A 23832-nucleotide genomic window follows, 5' to 3' on the forward strand; every position below is an offset into this window, starting at 1 on the left:
TATCTGTAGTGTCTGTATCTGTATTGTCTGAATCTGTATCTGTAGTGTTTATCTGTAATATGTTCAGCTGTGCTAACATAATTGCAAAAGGGTTTTCTAATGATCAATTAGCCTTTTAAAATGATAAACTTGGATTAGCAAACACAATGTGCCAAAATTCACCTAACTTATTGTGGGAAGCTTGTGGAAGGCTACCCTAAACATTTGACCCAAGTTAAACAATTTAAAGGCAATGCTACCAAATACTAATTGAGTGTATGTAAACGTCTGACCCACTGGGAATGTGATGAAAGAAATAAAAGCTGAAATAAATCATTCTCTCTACTATTATTCTGACATTTCACATTCTTAAAAGAAAGTGGTGATCCTAACTGACCTAAGACAGGGAATTTTTACTAGGATTAAATGTTAGGAATTGTGAAGAACTGAGTTTAATTGTATTTGGCTAAGGTGTATGTAAACTTCCGACTTCAACTGTATATAGATACAGACACTACAGATACAGATACAGACACTACATACACTACAGATACAGACACCACAGACACAGACACTAAAGACACAGACACTACAGATACAGACACTACAGATACAGACACTAAATACACTACAGACACAGACACTACAGACACAGACACTACAGATACAGACACTACAGATACAGACACTACAGATACAGACACTACAGACACAAACACTACAGATACAGACACTACAGATACAGACACTACAGATACAGACACTACAGATACAGACACAGACACAGACACTACAGATACAGACACTACAGATACAGACACAGAAACAGACACTACAGATACAGACACAGATACAGACACCACAGACACAGACACTACAGATACAGACAGTACAGATACAGACACAGATACAGACACTACAGATACAGACACTACAGATACAGACACTACAGATACAGACACTACAGATACAGACACTACAGATACAGACACTACAGATACAGACACTAAAGACACTACAGATACAGACACTACAGAAACAGACACTACAGATACAGATACAGATACAGACACTACAGATACAGACACTAACGACACTACAGATACAGACAATACAGATACAGACACTAAAGACACTACAGATACAGACACTACAGATACAGATACAGACACTACAGACAATACAGATACAGACACCACAGACACAGACACTACAGATACAGACACTACAGAAACAGACACTACAGATACAGACACTAAAAACACTACAGACACAGACACTACAGCTACAGACACTACAGACACAGACACTACAGATACAGACACTACAGATACAGACACTACAGATACAGACACTACAGATACAGACACAGATACAGACACTACAGATACAGACACTAAAGAAACTACAGATACAGACACTACAGATACAGACACTACAGAAACAGACACTACAGATCCAGACACTACAGATACAGACACTACAAATACAGCCACTACAGATACAGACACTACAGATACAGACACTAAAGACACTACAGATACAGACACTACAGATACAGACACTACAGATACAGACACTACAGATACAGACACTACAGATACAGACACTACAGACACAGACACTACAGACACAGACACTACAGATACAGACACTGCATATACAGACACTACAGATACAGACACAGATACAGACACTACAGATACAGACACTACAGACACAGACACTACAGATACAGACACTACAGATACAGACACAGACAAAGACACTACAGATACAGACACTACATATACAGACAATACAGATACAGACACAGATACAGACACTTCATATACAGACACTACAGACACAGACACTACAGATACAGACACTACAGACACATATACTTCAGATACAGACACTACAAACACAGACACTACAGATACAGACACTACAGACACAAACACTACAGATACAGACACTACAGATACAGACACTACAGATACAGACAATACAGATACAGACACTAAAGACACCACAGATACAGATACAGACACTACAGACACTACAGATACAGACACCACAGACACAGACACTACAGATACAGACAGTACAGATACAGACACAGATACAGACACTACAAATACAGACACTACAGATACAGACACTACAGATACAGACACTACAGATACAGACACTACAGATACAGACACTACAGATACAGACACTACAGATATAGACACTAAAGACACTACAGATACAGACACTACAGAAACAGACACTACAGATACAGATACAGATACAGACACTACAGATACAGACACTAACGACACTACAGATACAGACAATACAGATACAGACACTAAAGACACTACAGATACAGACACTACAGATACAGATACAGACACTACAGACAATACAGATACAGACACCACAGACACAGACACTACAGATACAGACACTACAGATACGGACACTACAGATACAGACACTAAAGACACTACAGACACAGACACTACAGCTACAGACACTACAGACACAGACACTACAGATACAGACACTACAGATACAGACACTACAGATACAGACACTACAGATACAGACACAGATACAGACACTACAGATACAGACACTAAAGAAACTACAGATACAGACACTACAGATACAGACACTACAAAAACAGACACTACAGATCCAGACACTACAGATACAGACACTACAAATACAGACACTACAGATACAGACACTACAGATACAGACACTAAAGACACTACAGATACAGACACTACAGATACAGACACTACAGATACAGACACTACAGACACAAACACTACAGACACAGACACTACAGATACAGACACTGCATATACAGACACTACAGATACAGACACAGATACAGACACTACAGATACAGACACTACAGACACAGACACTACAGATACAGACACTACAGATACAGACACAGACAAAGACACTACAGATACAGACACTACATATACAGACAATACAGATACAGACACAGATACAGACACTTCATATACAGACACTACAGACACAGACACTACAGATACAGACACTACAGACACATACACTTCAGATACAGACACTACAGACACAGACACTACAGATACAGACACTACAGACACAAACACTACAGATACAGACACTACAGATACAGACACTACAGATACAGACAATACAGATACAGACACTAAAGACACCACAGATACAGATACAGACACTACAGACACTACAGATACAGACACCACAGACAGAGACACTACAGACAACGACACTACAGATACAGACACTACATATACAGACACTAAATACACTACAGACACAGACACTACAGACACAGACACTACAGATACAGACACTACAGATACAGACACTACAGGTACAGACACTACAGACACAAACACTACAGATACAGACACTACAGATACAGACACTACAGATACAGACACAGACACAGACACTACAGATACAGACACTACAGATACAGACACAGAAACAGACACTACAGATACAGACACAGATACAGACACCACAGACACAGACACTACAGATACAGAGAGTACAGATACAGACACAGATACAGACACTACAGATACAGACACTACAGATACAAACACTACAGATACAGACACTACAGATACAGACACTACAGATACAGACACTACAGATACAGACACTACAGATACAGACATAGATACAGACACTACAGATACAGACACAGACACTATAGATTCAGACACTACAGACACAGACACTACAGATACAGACACAGATACAGACACTACAGATACAGACACAGACACAGACACTACAGATACAGACACTACAGATACAGACACTACAGATACAGACACTAAAGACACTACAGATACAGACACTACAGATACAGACACTACAGATACAGACACTACAGATACAGACACTACAGATACAGACACTACAGATACAGACACTACAGACACAGACACTACAGACACAGACACTACAGATACAGACACTGCATATACAGACACTACAGATACAGTTACAGACACAGATACAGACACTACATATACAGACACTACAGACACAGACACTACAGATACAGACACTACAGATACAGACACAGACAAAGACACTACAGATACAGACACTACATATACAGACAATACAGATACAGACACAGATACAGACACTTCATATACAGACACTACAGACACAGACACTACAGATACAGACACTACAGACACATATACTTCAGATACAGACACTACAGACACAGACACTACAGATACAGACACTACAGATACAGACACAGACAAAGACACTACAGATACAGACACTACATATACAGACAATACAGATACAGACACAGATACAGCCACTTCATATACAGACACTACAGACACAGACACTACAGATACAGACACTACAGACACATATACTTCAGATACAGACACTACATATACAGACACTACAGATACAGACACTACAGATACAGATACAGACACTACAGACACTACAGATACAGACACTACAGACACAGACACTACAGATACAGACACTACATATACAGACATTACAGATACAGACACTACAGATACAGATACAGACACAGACACTACAGACACTACAGATACAGACACTAAAGATACTACAGATACAGACACTACAGATACAGACAATACAGATACAGACACTAAAGACACCACAGATACAGATACAGACACTACAGACACTACAGATACAGACACCACAGACACAGACACTACAGACACAGACACTACAGATACAGACACTACAGATACAGACACTAAATACACTACAGACACAGACACTACAGACACAGACACTGCAGATACAGACACTACAGATACAGACACTACAGATACAGACACTACAGACACAAACACTATAGATACAGACACTACAGATACAGACACTACAGATACAGACACTACAGATACAGACACAGACACAGACACTACAGATACAGACACTACAGATACAGACACAGAAACAGACACTACAGATACAGACACAGATACAGACACCACAGACACAGACACTACAGATACAGACAGTACAGATACAGACACAGATGCAGACACTACAAATACAGACACTACAGATACAGACACTACAGATACAGACACTACAGATACAGACACTACATATACAGACACTACAGATACAGACACTACAGATACAGACACTACAGATACAGACACTAAAGACACTACAGATACAGACACTACAGAAACAGACACTACAGATACAGATACAGATACAGACACTACAGATACAGACACTAACGACACTACAGATACAGACAATACAGATACAGACACTAAAGACACTACAGATACAGACACTACAGATACAGATACAGACACTACAGACAATACAGATACAGACACCACAGACACAGACACTACAGATACAGACACTACAGATACAGACACTACAGATACAGACACTAAAGACACTACAGACACAGATACTACAGCTACAGACACTACAGACACAGACACTACAGATACAGACACTACAGATACAGACACTACAGTTACAGACACAGATACAGACACTACAGATACAGACACTAAAGAAACTACAGATACAGACACTACAGATACAGACACTACAGAAACAGACACTACAGATCCAGACACTACAGATACAGACACTACAAATAAAGACACTACAGATACAGACACTACAGATACAGACACTAAAGACACTACAGATACAGACACTACAGATACAGACACTACAGATACAGACACTACAGATACAGACACTACAGACACAGACACTACAGACACAGACACTACAGATACAGACACTGCATATACAGACACTACAGATACAGACACAGATACAGACACTACAGATACAGACACTACAGACACAGACACTACAGATACAGACACAGACAAAGACACTACAGATACAGACACTACATATACAGACAATACAGATACAGACACAGATACAGACACTTCATATACAGACACTACAGACACAGACACTACAGATACAGACACTACAGACACATATACTTCAGATACAGACACTACAGACACAGACACTACAGATACAGACACTACAGACACAAACACTACAGATACAGACACTACAGATACAGACACTACAGATACAGACAATACAGATACAGACACTAAAGACACCACAGATACAGATACAGACACTACAGACACTACAGATACAGACACCACAGACACAGACACTACAGATACAGACAGTACAGATACAGACACAGATACAGACACTACAAATACAGACACTACAGATACAGACACTACAGATACAGACACTACAGATACAGACACTACATATACAGACACTACAGATACAGACACTACAGATACAGACACTACAGATATAGACACTAAAGACACTACAGATACAGACACTACAGAAACAGACACTACAGACACAGACACTACAGATACAGACACTACAGATACAGACACTACAGATAGAGACACTACAGATACAGACACAGATACAGACACTACAGATACAGACACTAATGAAACTACAGATACAGACACTACAGATACAGACACTACAGAAACAGACACTACAGATCCAGACACTACAGATACAGACACTACAAATACAGACACTAAAGATACAGACACTACAGATACAGACACTAAAGACACTACAGATACAGACACTACAGATACAGACACTACAGATACAGACACTACAGACACAGACACTACAGACACAGACACTACAGATACAGACACTGCATATACAGACACTACAGATACAGACACAGATACAGACACAACAGATACATACACTACTGACACAGACACTACAGATACAGACACTACAGATACAGACACAGACAAAGACACTACAGATACAGACACTACATATACAGACAATACAGATACAGACACTACAGATACAGACACTACAGACACATATACTTCAGATACAGACACTACAGACACAGACACTACAGATACAGACACTACAGACACAAACACTACAGATACAGACACTACAGATACAGACACTACAGATACAGACAATACAGATACAGACACTAAAGACACCACAGATACAGATACAGACACTACAGACACTACAGATACAGACACCACAGACACAGACACTACAGACACCGACACTACAGATACAGACACTACATATACAGACACTAAATACACTACAGACACAGACACTACAGACACAGACACTACAGATACAGACACTACAGATACAGACACTACAGGTACAGACACTACAGACACAAACACTACAGATACAGACACTACAGATACAGACACTACAGATACAGACACTACAGACACAGACACTACAGATACAGACACTACAGATACAGACACAGAAACAGACACTACAGATACAGACACAGATACAGACACCACAGACACAGACACTACAGATACAGACAGTACAGATACAGACACAGATACAGACACTACAAATACAGACACTACAGATACAGACACTACAGATACAGACACTACAGATACAGACACTACAGATACAGACACTACAGATACAGACACTACAGATACAGACATAGATACAGACACTACAGATACAGACACAGACACTATAGATTCAGACACTACAGACACAGACACTACAGATACAGACACTACAGATACAGACACAGATACAGACACTACAGATACAGACACAGACACAGACACAGACACTACAGATACAGACACTACAGATACAGACACTACAGATACAGACACTAAAGACACTACAGATACAGACACTACAGATACAGACACTACAGATACAGACACTACAGATACAGACACTACAGATACAGACACTACAGATACAGACACTACAGACACAGACACTACAGACACAGACACTGCATATACAGACACAACAGATACAGATACAGACACAGATACAGACACTACATATACAGACACTACAGACACAGACACTACAGATACAGACACTACAGATACAGACACAGACAAAGACACTACAGATACAGACACTACATATACAGACAATACAGATACAGACACAGATACAGACACTTCATATACAGACACTACAGACACAGACACTACAGACACATATACTTCAGATACAGACACTACAGACACAGACACTACAGATACAGACACTACAGATACAGACACAGACAAAGACACTACAGATACAGACACTACATATACAGACAATACAGATACAGACACAGATACAGACACTTCATATACAGACACTACAGACACAGACACTACAGATACAGACACTACAGACACATATACTTCAGATACAGACACTACATATACAGACACTACAGATACAGACACTACAGATACAGATACAGACACTACAGACACTACAGATACAGACACTACAGACACAGACACTACAGATACAAACACTACATATGCAGACATTACAGATACAGACACTACAGATACAGATACAGACACAGACACTACAGACACTACAGATACAGACACTAAAGATACTACAGATACAGACACTACAGATACAGACAATACAGATACAGACACTAAAGACACCACAGATACAGATACAGACACTACAGACACTACAGATACAGACACCACAGACACAGACACTACAGACACAGACACTACAGATACAGACACTACAGATACAGACACTAAATACACTACAGACACAGACACTACAGACACAGACACTGCAGATACAGACCCTACAGATAAAGACACTACAGATACAGACACTACAGACACAAACACTACAGATACAGACACTACAGATACAGACACTACAGATACAGACACAGACACTACAGATACAGACACTACAGATACAGACACAGAAACAGACACTACAGATACAGACACAGATACAGACACCACAGACACAGACACTACAGATACAGACAGTACAGATACAGACACAGATACAGACACTACAAATACAGACACTACAGATACAGACACTACAGATACAGACACTACAGATACAGACACTACATATACAGACACTACAGATACAGACACTACAGATACAGACACTACAGATACAGACACTAAAGACACTACAGATACAGACACTACAGAAACAGACACTACAGATACAGATACAGATACAGACACTACAGATACAGACACTAACGACACTACAGATACAGACAATACAGATACAGATACTAAAGACACTACAGATACAGACACTACAGATACAGATACAGACACTACAGACAATACAGATACAGACACCACAGACACAGACACTACAGATACAGACACTACAGATACAGACACTACAGATACAGACACTACAGATACAGACACTAAAGACACTACAGACACAGACACAACTGCTACAGACACTACAGACACAGACACTACAGATACAGACACTACAGATACAGACACTACAGATACAGACACTACAGATACAGACACAGATACAGACACTACAGATACAGACACTAAAGAAACTACAGATACAGACACTACAGATACAGACACTACAGAAACAGACACTACAGATCCAGACACTACAGATACAGACACTACAAATACAGACACTACAGATACAGACACTACAGATACAGACACTAAAGACACTACAGATACAGACACTACAGATACAGACACTACAGATACAGACACTACAGATACAGACACTACAGATACAGACACTACAGATACAGACACTACAGACACAGACACTACAGACACAGACACTACAGATACAGACACTGCATATACAGACACTACAGATACAGACACAGATACAGACACTACAGATACAGACACTACAGACACAGACACTACAGATACAGACATTACAGATACAGACACAGACAAAGACACTACAGATACAGACACTACATATACAGACAATACAGATACAGACACAGATACAGACACTTCATATACAGACACTACAGACACAGACACTACAGATACAGACACCACAGACACATATACTTCAGATACAGACACTACAGACACAGACACTACAGATACAGACACTACAGACACAAACACTACAGATACAGACACTACAGATACAGACACTACAGATACAGACAATACAGATACAGACACTAAAGACACCACAGATACAGACACTAAAGACACTACAGATACAGACACCACAGACACAGACACTACAGACACCGACACTACAGATACAGACACTACATATACAGACACTAAATACACTACAGACACAGACACTACAGACACAGACACTACAGACACAAACACTACAGATACAGACACTACAGATACAGACACTGCAGATACAGACACCACAGACACAGACACTACAGATACAGACAGTACAGATACATACACAGATACAGACACTACAAATACAGACACTACAGATACAGACACTACAGATACAGACAATACAGATACAGACACTACATATACAGACACTACAGATACAGACACTACAGATACAGACACTACAGATACAGACACTAAAGACATTACAGATACAGACACTACAGAAACAGACACTACAGATACAGATACAGATACAGACACTACAGATACAGACACTAACGACACTACAGATACAGACAATACAGATACAGACACTAAAGACACTACAGATACAGACACTACAGATACAGATACAGACACTACAGACAATACAGATACAGACACCACAGACACAGACACTACAGATACAGACACTACAGATACAGACACTACAGATACAGACACTACAGATACAGACACTAAAGACACTACAGACACAGACACTACAGCTACAGACACTAAAGACACAGACACTACAGATACAGACACTACAGATACAGACACTACAGATACAGACACTACAGATACAGACACAGATACAGACACTACAGATACAGAAACTAAAGACACTACAGATACAGACACTACAGAAACAGACACTACAGATCCAGACACTACAGATACAGACACTACAGATACAGACACAGATACAGACACTACAGATACAGACACTAAAGACACTACAGATACAGACACTACAGAAACAGACACTACAGATACAGACACTACAAATACAGACACTACAGATACAGACACTACAGATACAGACACTACATATACAGACACTACAGATACAGAAACTACAGACACAGACACTACAGATACAGACACTACAGATACAGATACAGACACTACAGACACTACAGATACAGACACTACAGACACAGACACTACAGATACAGACACTACAGATACAGACACTACAGATACAGACACTACAGATACAGATACAGACACAGACACTACAGACACTACAGATACAGACACTAAAGATACTACAGGTACAGACACTACAGATACAGACAATACAGATACAGACACTAAAGACACCACAGATACAGACACTACAGACACTACATATACAGACACCACAGACACAGACACTACAGACACAGACACTACAGATACAGACACTACAGATACAGACACTACAGATACAGACACTACAGATACAGACACTACAGATACAGACACTACAGACACAGACACTACAGACACTACAGACACTACAGATACAGACACTACAGATACAGACACTACAGATACAGACACAGACACAGACACTACAGATACAGACACTACAGATACAGACACAGAAACAGACACTACAGATACAGACACAGATACAGACACTACAGACACAGACACTACAGATACAGACACTACAGATACAGACACTACAGATACAGACACTACATATACAGACACTACAGACACTAAAGACACTACAGATACAGACACTACAGATACAGACACTAAAGACACTACAGATACAGACACTAAAGACACTACAGATACAGACACTACAGATACAGACACAGACACTACAGATACAGACACAGACACTACAGACAGACACTACATATACAGACACTACAGATACAGACACTACAGATACAGACACAGACACTACAGACACAGACACTACAGATACAGACACTACAGATACAGACACTACAGATACAGACACTACAGATACAGACACTACAGACACAGACACTACAGACACTACAGACACTACAGATACAGACACTACAGATACAGACACTACAGATACAGACACAGACACAGACACAGACACTACAGATACAGACACTACAGATACAGACACAGAAACAGACACTACAGATACAGACACAGATACAGACACTACAGACACAGACACTACAGATACAGACACTACAGATACAGACACTACAGATACAGACACTACATATGCAGACACTACAGACACTAAAGACACTACAGATACAGACACTACAGATACAGACACTAAAGACACTACAGATACAGACACTAAAGACACTACAGATACAGACACTACAGATACAGACACAGACACTACAGATACAGACACAGACACTACAGACAGACACTACATATACAGACACTACAGATACAGACACTACAGATACAGACACTACAGACACAGACACAGACACTACATATACAGACACAGATACAGACACCACAGACACTACAGACACAGACACTACAGATACAGACACTACAGATACAGATACAGACACTACAGACACAGACAAATATACAGACTCTACAGACACAAACACTACAGATACAGACACTACAGATACAGACATAGGTACAGACACTACATATACAGACACAGATACAGACACTACAGATACAGACACATATACAGACACTACAGATACAGACACTACAGATACAGACACTACAGATACAGACACATACACATACACTACAGATACAGACACTACAGATACAGACACTACAGATACAGACACTACAGATACAGACACATATACAGACACTACAGATACAGACACTACAGATACAGACACTACAGACACAGACACTACAGATACAGACACTACAGATACAAACACATATACAGACACTACAGATACAGACGATACAGACAAGACAGACACTACAGATACAGACACTACAGATACAGACAATACAGACACTACAGATACAGACACTACAGATACAGACACATATACAGACACTACAGATACAGACACTACAGATACAGACACTACAGATACAGACACTACAGATACAGACACTACAGACACAGACAATACAGACACTACAGATACACACACTACAGATACAGACACAGATACAGACACTACAGACACACAAACTGCTATGGAATTGCCCCTGTGTGTGTGAAGACAGGTGTATTATCACAGATTGACCACTAGATGGCACCATAACCATTCTGTTGAATTGTATAATTTTTTTACTACTCCCACTGCAGTGGAATAGTTACACTGTGACAGAGGAACTCAAACTAATCCCAGTGCAGTGGAATAGTTACACTGTGACAGAGGAACTCAAACTAATCCCAGTGCAGTGGAATAGTTACACTTTGACAGAGGAACTGAAACTAATCCCACTGCAGTGGAATAGTTACACTGTGACAGAGGAACTCAAACTAATCCCAGTGCAGTGGAATAGTTACACTTTGACAGAGGAACTGAAACTAATCCCAGTGCAGTGGAATAGTTACACTTTGACAGAGGAACTGAAACTAATCCCAGTGCAGTGGAATAGTTACACTGTGACAGAGGAACTGAAACTAATCCCACTGCAGTGGAATAGTTACACTTTGACAGAGGAACTCAAACTAATCCCAGTGCAGTGGAATAGTTACACTGTGACAGAGGAACTGAAACTAATCCCAGTGCAGTGGAATAGTTACACTGTGACAGAGGAACTCAAACTAATCCCAGTGCAGTGGAATAGTTACACTGTGACAGAGGAACTCAAACTAATCCCAGTGCAGTGGAATAGTTACACTGTGACAGAGGAACTCAAACTAATCCCAGTGCAGTGGAATAGTTACACTGTGACAGAGGAACTCAAACTAATCCCAGTGCAGTGGAATAGTTACACTGTGACAGAGGAACTCAAACTAATCCCAGTGCAGTGGAATAGTTACACTGTGACAGAGGAACTCAAACTAATCCCAGTGCAGTGGAATAGTTACACTGTGACAGAGGAACTCAAACTAATCCCAGTGCAGTGGAATAGTTACACTGTGACAGAGGAACTCAAACTAATCCCAGTGCAGTGGAATAGTTACACTGTGACAGAGGAACTCAAACTAATCCCAGTGCAGTGGAATAGTTACACTGTGACAGAGGAACTCAAACCTACACACTTTAAGTCTGACTTTACCACATTATTATTCTTTGTAAATGCTGTCTCAAAGAAATGGTAAATCCTGAGTTCATTTCTATACCATGTATACAAAAGGTAATCTGTGTCTTGGATTATGAGTTACAGACGGGTAATTTAACTTAAAATAAGCAGTTTTTTAAAGATAATCAAATAACAGTAACTTGCTACTGTCATTAATAAATAAATAATACATAAATAAATTGCAGTTTATTTCGTGTGAGGAAGGCGATTAGGGGATGCCAGTAAAGTTTTAGAGCTTCTCTCTTCTTTGACCCTAAAAACATTAACCCTTTACACTCATGGGAATTGGCCTATATAGATTGGGCTAAATGGAAATGTTTCTTACAGAAGAAATATGAAAATGCATAACCATGGCAGCAATTGAAAGGGAACAGTTTGGAGATAATGGGAAATGTACTAGCGGACACAACAGTTCACCTGACACGAGACTGAATCCAAACATTTTCACTGTTGATTTTATGTGCATTTTACATTTACTGTACTTTTCGTCGCATTTGTTGATAACGAAATCTGAAAATATTCTGGATAAATTCAGTAACATAAGACTATTCCTGGAAAATATGGGGTAGATGCAACATCAGACAAACCAAATGACTTGGGTTTGAGGACTAACTGCTGTCCCCAAAATGACACCATATTAGTGATGCGCGGGTTAACTCGAATATATCCGCAGGGCTGGCGGGTTTAGGGTCATGAAATATTGTGTGGATGATGGGTGGGTTACCGGCGGGTTGAATAAAGAGAAAACAATGCATTAAAAATCCATAAATGTTATAATTCTTGTGTAATTCATATCTCTAGGCTACACTGTCAGACCTTTCTGTAATTTCAACATTAAAACACTGTAGAACGCACAGTATAATACCATAAATGTGTTTTACAGCATTAACGCTATAGATAGCACTGCATTATGGATAAAATGCCGAAAAATACTGTTATTAACTGTATTTGGAAGCTTCCTGTAAAAATGACTGTAACATGATGTATTTCTTTATAGTAATAACTTAATCAATCAATTTTATTTTATATAGCCCTTCTTACATCAGCTAATATCTCGAAGTGCTGTACAGAAACCCAGCCTAAAACCCCAAACAGCTAGTAATGCAGGTGTAGAAGCACGGTGGCTAGGAAAAACTCCCTAGAAAGGCAAAACCTAGGAAGAAACCTAGAGAGGAACCAGGCTATGAGGGGTGGCCAGTCCTCTTCTGGCTGTGCCGGGTGGAGATTATAACAGAACCATGCCAAGATGTTCAAAAATGTTCATAAGTGACAAGCATGGTCAAATAATAATCAGGAATAAATCTCAGTTGGCTTTTCATAGCCGATCATTAGAGTTTAAAACAGCAGGTCTGGGACAGGTAGGGGTTCCATAACCGCAGGCAGAACAGTTTAAACTGGAATAGCAGCAAGGCCAGGCGGACTGGGGACAGCAAGGAGTCACCACGGCCGGTAGTCCCGACGTATGGTCCTAGGGCTCAGGTCTCTCAGTTGGCTTTTCATAGCCGATCATTTAGAGTTGAAAACAGCAGGTCTGGGACAGGTAGGGGGTTTCGTAGCCGCAGGCAGAACAGTTGAAACTGGAATAGCAGCAAGGCCAGGCGGACTGGGGACAGCAAGGTGTCATCATGCCCGGTAGTCCTGACGTATGGTCCTAGGGCTCAGGTTCTCAGAGAGAAAGAGAGAACGAGAGAATTAGAGAGAGCATACTTAAATTCACACAGGACACTGGATAAGACAGGAGAAGTACTCCAGGTATAACCAACTAACCCCAGCCCCCGACACATAAACTACTGCAGCATAAATACTGGAGGCTGAGACAGGAGCGGTCCGGAGACACTGTGGCCCCATCCGAAGAAACCCCGGACAGGGCCAAACAGGAAGGATATAACCCCACCCACTCCGCCAAAGCACAGCCCCCGCACCACTAGAGGGATATCCCCAACCACCAACTTACAATCCTGAGACAAGGCCGAGTATAGCCCACAGAGGTCTCCACCACAGCACAAACCAAGGGGGGCGCCAACCCAGACAGGAAGATCACGTCAGTAACTCAACCCACTCAAGTGACGCACCCCTCCCAGGGACGGCATGAAAGAGCACCAGCAAGCCAGTGACTCAGCCCCTGCAACAGGGTTAGAGGCAGAGAACCCCAGTGGAGAGGGGAACCGGCCCGGCAGAGACAGCAAGGGCTGTTCGTTGCTCCAGCCTTTCCGTTCACCTTCACACTCCTGGGCCAGACTACACTCAATCATATGACCTACTGAAGAGATAAGTCTTCAGTAAAGACTTAAAGGTTGAGACCGAGTCTGCGTCTCTCACATGGGTAGGCAGACTGTTCCATAAAAATGGAGATCTATAGGAGAAAGCCCTGCCTCCCGCTGTTTGCTTAGAAATTCTAGGGACAATTAGGAGGCCTGCGTCTTGTGACCGTAGCGTACGTATTGGTATGTACGGCAGGACCAACTCGGAAAGATAGGTAGGAGCAAGCCCATGTAACGCTTTATAGGTTAACAGTAAAACCTTGAAATCAGCCCTTGCCTTAACAGGAAGCCAGTGTAGGGAAGCTAGCACTGGAGTAATATGATCAAATTTCTTGGTTCTAGTCAGGATTCTAGCAGCCGTATTTAGCACTAACTGAAGTTTATTTAGTGCTTTATCCGGGTAGCCGGAAAATAGAGCATTGCAGTAGTCTAACCTAGAAGTAACAAATGCATGGATTAATTTTTCTGCATCATTTTTGGACAGAAAATTTCTGATTTTTGCAATGTTACGTAGATGGAAAAAACATGCCTGGATAACTACCAGTCTGTTGTTGATGCCTGGCTAACTACCAGTATGTTGTTGATACCTGGCCAACTACCAGTCTGTTGTTGATGCCTGGCTAACTACCAGTCTGTTGTTGATGCCTGGATAACTACCAGTCTGTTGTTGATACCTGGCTAACTACCAGGCTGTTGTTGATGCCTGGCTAACTACCAGTCTGTTGTTGATACCTGGCTAACTTCCAGTCTGTTGTTGATACCTGGCTAACTACCAGTCTGTTGTTGATGCCTGGCTAACTACCAGTCTGTTGTTGATGCCTGGCTAACTACCAGTCTGTTGTTGATACCTGGCTAACTACCAGGCTGTTGTTGATACCTGGCTAACTAACAGGCTGTTGTTGATGCCTGGCTAACTACCAGTCTTTTGTTGATGCCTGGCTAACTACCAGTCTGTTGTTGATGCCTGGCTAACTACCAGTCTGTTGTTCATACCTGGCTAACTACCAGTCTGTTGTTGATGCCTGGCTAACTACCAGTCTGTTGTTGATGCCTGGCTAACTACCAGTATGTTGTTGATGCCTGGCTAACTACCAGTCTGTTGTTGATACCTGGCTAACTACCAGTCTGTTGTTGATGTCTGGCTAACTACCAGTCTGTTGTTGATGCCTGGCTAACTACCAGTCTGTTGTTTATACCTGGCTAACTACCAGTCTGTTGTTGATGCCTGGCTAACTACCCGTCTGTTGTTGATACCTGGCTAACTACCAGTCTGTTGTTGATGCCTGGCTAATTAGCAGTCTGTTGTCGATGCCTGGCTAACTACCAGTCTGTTGTTGATGCCTGGCTAACTACCAGTCTGTTGTTGATGCCTGGCTAACTAGCAGTCTGTTGTTGATGACTGGCTAACTACCAGTCTGTTGTTGATGCCTGGCTAACTACCAGTCTGTTCTTGATACCTGGCTAACTACCAGTCTGTTGTTGATGCCTGGCTAACTACCAGTCTGTTGTTGATGCCTGGCTAACTACCAGTCTGTTGTTGATACCTGGCTAACTACCAGTATGTTGTTGATGTCTGGCTAACTACCAGTCTGTTGTTGATACCTGGCTAACTACCAGTCTGTTGTTGATGCCTGGCTAACTACCAGTCTGTTGTTGAAACCTGGCTAACTACCAGTCTGTTGTTGATACCTGGCTAACTAGCAGTATGTTGTTGATGCCTGGCTAACTACCAGTCTGTTGTTGATACCTGGCTAACTACCAGTCTGTTGTTGATACCTGGCTAACTACCAGTCTGTTGTTGATGCCTGGCTAACTACCAGTCTGTTGTTGATATCTGGCTAACTACCAATCTGTTGTTGATGCCTGGATAACTACCAGTCTGTTGTTGATGCCTGGCTAACTACCAGTCTGTTGTTGATACCTGGCTAACTACCAGTCTGTTGTTGATGCCTGGCTAACTACCAGACTGTTTTTGATGCCTGCCTAACTACCAGTCTGTTGTTTATGCCTGGCTAACTACCAGTCTGTTGTTGATACCTGGCTAACTACCAGTCTGTTTTTGATGCCTGGCTAACTACCAGTCTGTTGTTGATGCCTGGCTAACTACCAGTCTGTTGGGATGGTTCATCAAATGGTTGAAGTTAGGTAGCAACAGGTGATGATATAATGGCTTTGATGGCCTTGGGAATACTGCTTGATTCATCAAATCAAAGTGTATTGTTTATGTTATCGCAGGTGCAGCGACATGCTTATGTCTCTAGCTCCAAAAGTGCAGTAATATCTGGCAATACATTAAAAATACACACATAATGTAGATGGCTATGTAAAAGTCCTGGTTGTTTAGATTTCCATATGAAACTCCTTGTTGATTAGATGGCTGTATGAAACTCCTGGTTGATTAGATGGCTGTATGAAACTCCTGGTTGATTAGATGGCTGTATGAAACTCCTGGTTGATTAGATGGCTGTATGAAACTCCTGGTTGATTAGATGGCTGTATGAAACTCCTGGTTGATTAGATGGCTGTATGAAACTCCTGGTTGATTAGATGGCTGTATGAAACTCCTGGTTGATTAGATGGCTGTATGAAACTCCTGGTTGATTAGATGGCTGTATGAAACTCCTGGTTGATTAGATGGCTGTATGAAACTCCTGGCTGATTAGATGGCTGTATGAAACTCCTGGTTGATTAGATGGCTGTATGAAACTCCTGGTTGATTAGATGGCTGTATGAAACTCCTGGCTGATTAGATGGCTATTTGAAACTCCTGGTTGATTAGATGGCTGTATGAAACTCCTGGCTGATTAGATGGCTGTATGAAACTCCTGGTTGATTAGATGGCTGTATGAAACTCCTGGTTGATTAGATGGCTATTTGAAACTCCTGGTTGATTAGATGGCTGTATGAAACTCCTGGTTGATTAGATGGCTGTATGAAACTCCTGGTTGATTAGATGGCTGTATGAAAAGGTCCTGGTTGATTAGATGGCTGTATGAAACTCCTGGTTGATTAGATGGCTGTATGAAAAGGTCCTGGTTGATTAGATGGCTGTATGAAACTCCTGGTTGATTAGATGGCTGTATGAAAAGGTCCTGCCAGGTGGATCTTCCGTGGCATCCTGCACTCTGCCAGTAGGCCACTGGAGGTCATCGGGTGAATTCATTTTTGCCCCCCCACCCCCCACCCCCCTCTCTCTTTCCTCTCTGTTCCTCTCCCCTCTGAGATGTTTGAGGTCAGATATGAGAAGCTTGAATAATTCCATTGACTGCCTGAATTCTTACTAACGTTCACAAACACTGGGATCACTTTCATGGTAAGCTACCATTCCACACGCACACACACACACACACACACACACACACACACACACACACACACACACACACACACACACACACACACACACACACACACACACGCATGCATCAACACACACAGCCTAGCCACAATTCTGCACTCCTCCCAAAGGCAACCAGACCACAGTTCTAACCATGACAGCGATAATATGATTTTCTTTAACACTTAGGAGAGTAAACACACACACACACAAACACAAACAAAGGGGTAAACAAATCACTGGAATGTTCCAAGTAATGCAGAGAGAGAGGGAGAGGGAGAGAGAGGGAGAGAGAGAGGGGCGGCGTGGGAGAGGGGAGGGAAAGAGAGAGAGAGGGGAGAGAGAGGGGGGCAGGGGAGAGGGGAGGGAGAGAGAGAGTGGGGGAGGGAGGGAGGGAGAGGGGGAGGAAGAGGGGGGAGGGAGAGAGAGAGGAGAGGGGGGGGCAGGGGGAGGGAGAGAGAGAGATAGGGAGAGAGAGAGAGAGAGAGAAGGGGAGGGAGAGAGAGAGAGGGGGGGGAGGGAGGGAGAGGGGGAGCGGGAGAGAGAGGAGAGGAGGGGCAGGGGGAGGGAGAGAAAGAGAGATAGGGAGAGAGAAAGAGAGAGAAGGGGAGGGAGAGAGAGAGAGAAGGAGAGAGGGTGGGGGAGGGAGAGAGAGAGGAGAGGAGGGGCAGGGGGAGGGAGGGAGGGAGAGGAGAGGAGGGGGAGGGAGGGAGAGAGAGGAGAGGAGGGGCAGGGGGAGGGAGGGAGAGAAAGAGAGAGAGAGAGAGAGAGAGAGAAGGAGAGAGGGTGGGGGTGGGAGAGAGAGGAGAGGAGGGGCAGGGGGAGGGAGGGAGAGAGAGGAGAGGAGGGGCAGGGGGAGGGAGAGAGAGAGAAAACTGTAACCCTGGCTGTAACCCATCTGGAAGCAGTAGATAAAAACGTTATGGCAACTGGCAACTCACATCTCCAATCTGGCTCTAATTACTGGGACAGAGAGAGTGAGAGTGAGAGAGAGAGAGAGAAGAAAGAGAGACAGAGAGGAGAAAGAGAGAGCGATAGAGAGAGAGAGACAGAGAGAGAGACAGAGAGAGAGAGAGAGAGAGAGAGAGAGAGAGAGAGAGAGAGAGAGAGAGAGAGAGAGACAGAGAGGAGAAAGAGAGAGCGATAGAGCGAGAGAGAGAGAGAGAGACAGAGAGAGAGAGAGAGAGAGAGAGAGAGAGAGAGAGAGAGAGAGAGAGAGAGAGAGAGAGACACAGAGAGAGAGAGAGACAGAGAGAGAGAGAGAGAGAGAGAGAGAGAGAGAGAGAGAGAGAGAGAGAGAGAGGATGGTGGGAGAGACTCAGCTAAGAACACACTAGTGATCCCAGGGACAGCTGCTTGATCAGCCACACCCGCTCGCACCCGACCCTAAGATGGTGGAACCATTTCTGGACAGGCCTTTTTAGATAGGCCTATGTTTCCGCTTCTAATCTCCAACATTTTGGGAGGCTATAATTAGACATGTGCAGCGTTCTTCTGTCATTACTTGTTGCCCTAAAATAAGAAATAAACCCTTGCTCACCAGAATAATGTCACAAATCGATAGAATGAATGCTTCAATAGTTGACACCGGTAAAGTTCTCTGTCATCTCTGCTTGTCTTGTGCAGCAAAGACGTTTAGGGACAAGGGAGAAAATGCAATAACTCTTAAAAAATATATTTTCCTTGCAAAATCTCCAAATTACATCCGTTTGACCGATTTTAAGTCAATTAAAAGCTGTTAAAAACGACCCAACATTTTTCTAAGATTTCAGTTTGGCTTGGATGCATATTTTATGTGTATGAAATACTATCAGCTTTTAAAAATATTATATGAGGCTATGTAAGAAGGTATAGACCTACAGTCAGTGTCTAGATTTCACTATGCCTGCTATTCCATTTAACCCATCTGAACAGTAGCCTGCAGTTCCCTTGACGTGCCATTTTGAAGTTCCATCTTGTTACTGTCAGATTTGTATAGTGCCTCTCAATCATCACACATATCACAGCCAGCACTGCTATCATCCTCTTTTACCACTTCACCAAATCTTTCCCAACATTAGACTACTGTTCTGACCCTCCCTTCTATAACATTAGACTACTGTTCTGACCCTCCCTTCTATAGCATTAGACTACTGTTCTGACCCTCCCTTCTATAACATTAGACTACTGTTCTGACCCTCCCTTCTATAACATTAGACTACTGTTCCGACCCTCCCTTCCATAACATTAGACTACTGTTCTAACCCTCCCTTCTATAACATTAGACTACTGTTCTGACCCTCCCTTCTATAACATTAGACTACTGTTCTGACCCTCCCTTCTATAACATTAGACTACTGTTCTGACCCTCCCTTCTATAACATTAGACTACTGTTCTGACCCTCCCTTCCATAACATTAGACTACTGTTCTGACCCTCCCTTCTATAACATTAGACTACTGTTCTGACCCTCCCTTCTATAACATTAGACTACTGTTCTGACCCTCCCTTCTATAACATTAGACTACTGTTCTGACCCTCCCTTCTATAACATTAGACTACTGTTCTGACCATCCCTTCTATAACATTAGACTACTGTTCTGACCCTCCCTTCTATAACATTAGACTACTGTTCTGACCCTCCCTTCTATAACATTAGACTACTGTTCTGACCTCCCTTCTATAACATTAGACTACTGTTCTGACCCTCCCTTCTATAACATTAGACTACTGTTCTGACCCTCCCTTCTATAACATTAGACTACTGTTCTGACCCTCCCTTCTATAACATTAGACTACTGTTCTGACCCTCCCTTCTATAACATTAGACTACTGTTCTGACCCTCCCTTCTATAACATTAGACTACTGTTCTGACCCTCCCTTCTATAACATTAGACTACTGTTCTGACCATCCCTTCTATAACATTAGACTACTGTTCTGACCCCTCCCTTCTATAACATTAGACTACTGTTCTGACCCTCCCTTCTATAACATTAGACTACTGTTCTGACCCTCCCTTCTATAACATTAGACTACTGTTCTGACCCTCCCTTCTATAACATTAGACTACTGTTCTAACCCTCCCTTCTATAACATTAGATGACTGTTCTGACCCTCCCTTCTATAACATTAGACTACTGTTCTGACCCTCCCTTCTATAACATTAGACTACTGTTCTGACCCTCCCTTCTATAACATTAGACTACTGTTCTGACCCTCCCTTCTATAACATTAGACTACTGTTCTGACCCTCCCTTCTATAACATTAGACTACTGTTCTGACCCTCCCTTCTATAACATTAGACTACTGTTCTGACCCTCCCTTCTATAACATTAGACTACTGTTCTGACCCTCCCTTCTATAACATTAGACTACTGTTCTGACCCTCCCCTTCTATAACATTAGACTACTGTTCTGACCCTCCCCTTCTATAACATTAGACTACTGTTCTGACCCTCCCTTCTATAACATTAGACTACTGTTCTGACCCTCCCTTCTATAACATTAGACTACTGTTCTGACCCTCCCTTCTATAACATTAGACTACTGTTCTGACCCTCCCTTCTCTAACATTAGACTACTGTTCTGACCCTCCCTTCTATAACAGTAGACTACTGTTCTGACCCTCCCTTCTATAACATTAGACTACTGTTCTGACCCTCCCTTCTATAACATTAGACTACTGTTCTGACCCTCCCTTCTATAACATTAGACTACTGTTCTGACCCTCCCTTCTATAACATTAGACTACTGTTCTGACCCTCCCTTCTATAACATTAGACTACTGTTCTGACCCTCCCTTCTATAACATTAGACTACTGTTCTGGCCCTCCCTTCTATAACATTAGACTACTGTTCTGACCCTCCCTTCTATAACATTAGACTACTGGTCTGACCCTCCCTTCTATAACATTAGACTACTGTTCTGACCCTCCCTTCTATAACATTAGACTACTGTTCTGACCCTCCCTTCTATAACATTAGACTACTGTTCTGACCCTCCCTTCTATAACATTAGACTACTGTTCTG

The 23832-nt window shown here is 42.0% G+C and overlaps 1 protein-coding gene across 1 annotated transcript in view; it reads right to left on the reverse strand.

Annotated features, from left to right (window-relative positions):
- The window catches only part of LOC121568151 (extensin-like), a 30473-nt gene that overhangs the window by 5831 nt on the left and 810 nt on the right, over positions 1–23832 (reverse strand). The gene's annotated exons all lie outside the window — the stretch shown is intronic.

The sequence above is a fragment of the Coregonus clupeaformis genome, unplaced genomic scaffold (genome assembly GCF_020615455.1).
Source record: "Coregonus clupeaformis isolate EN_2021a unplaced genomic scaffold, ASM2061545v1 scaf0029, whole genome shotgun sequence".
NCBI lineage: Eukaryota > Metazoa > Chordata > Actinopteri > Salmoniformes > Salmonidae > Coregonus > Coregonus clupeaformis.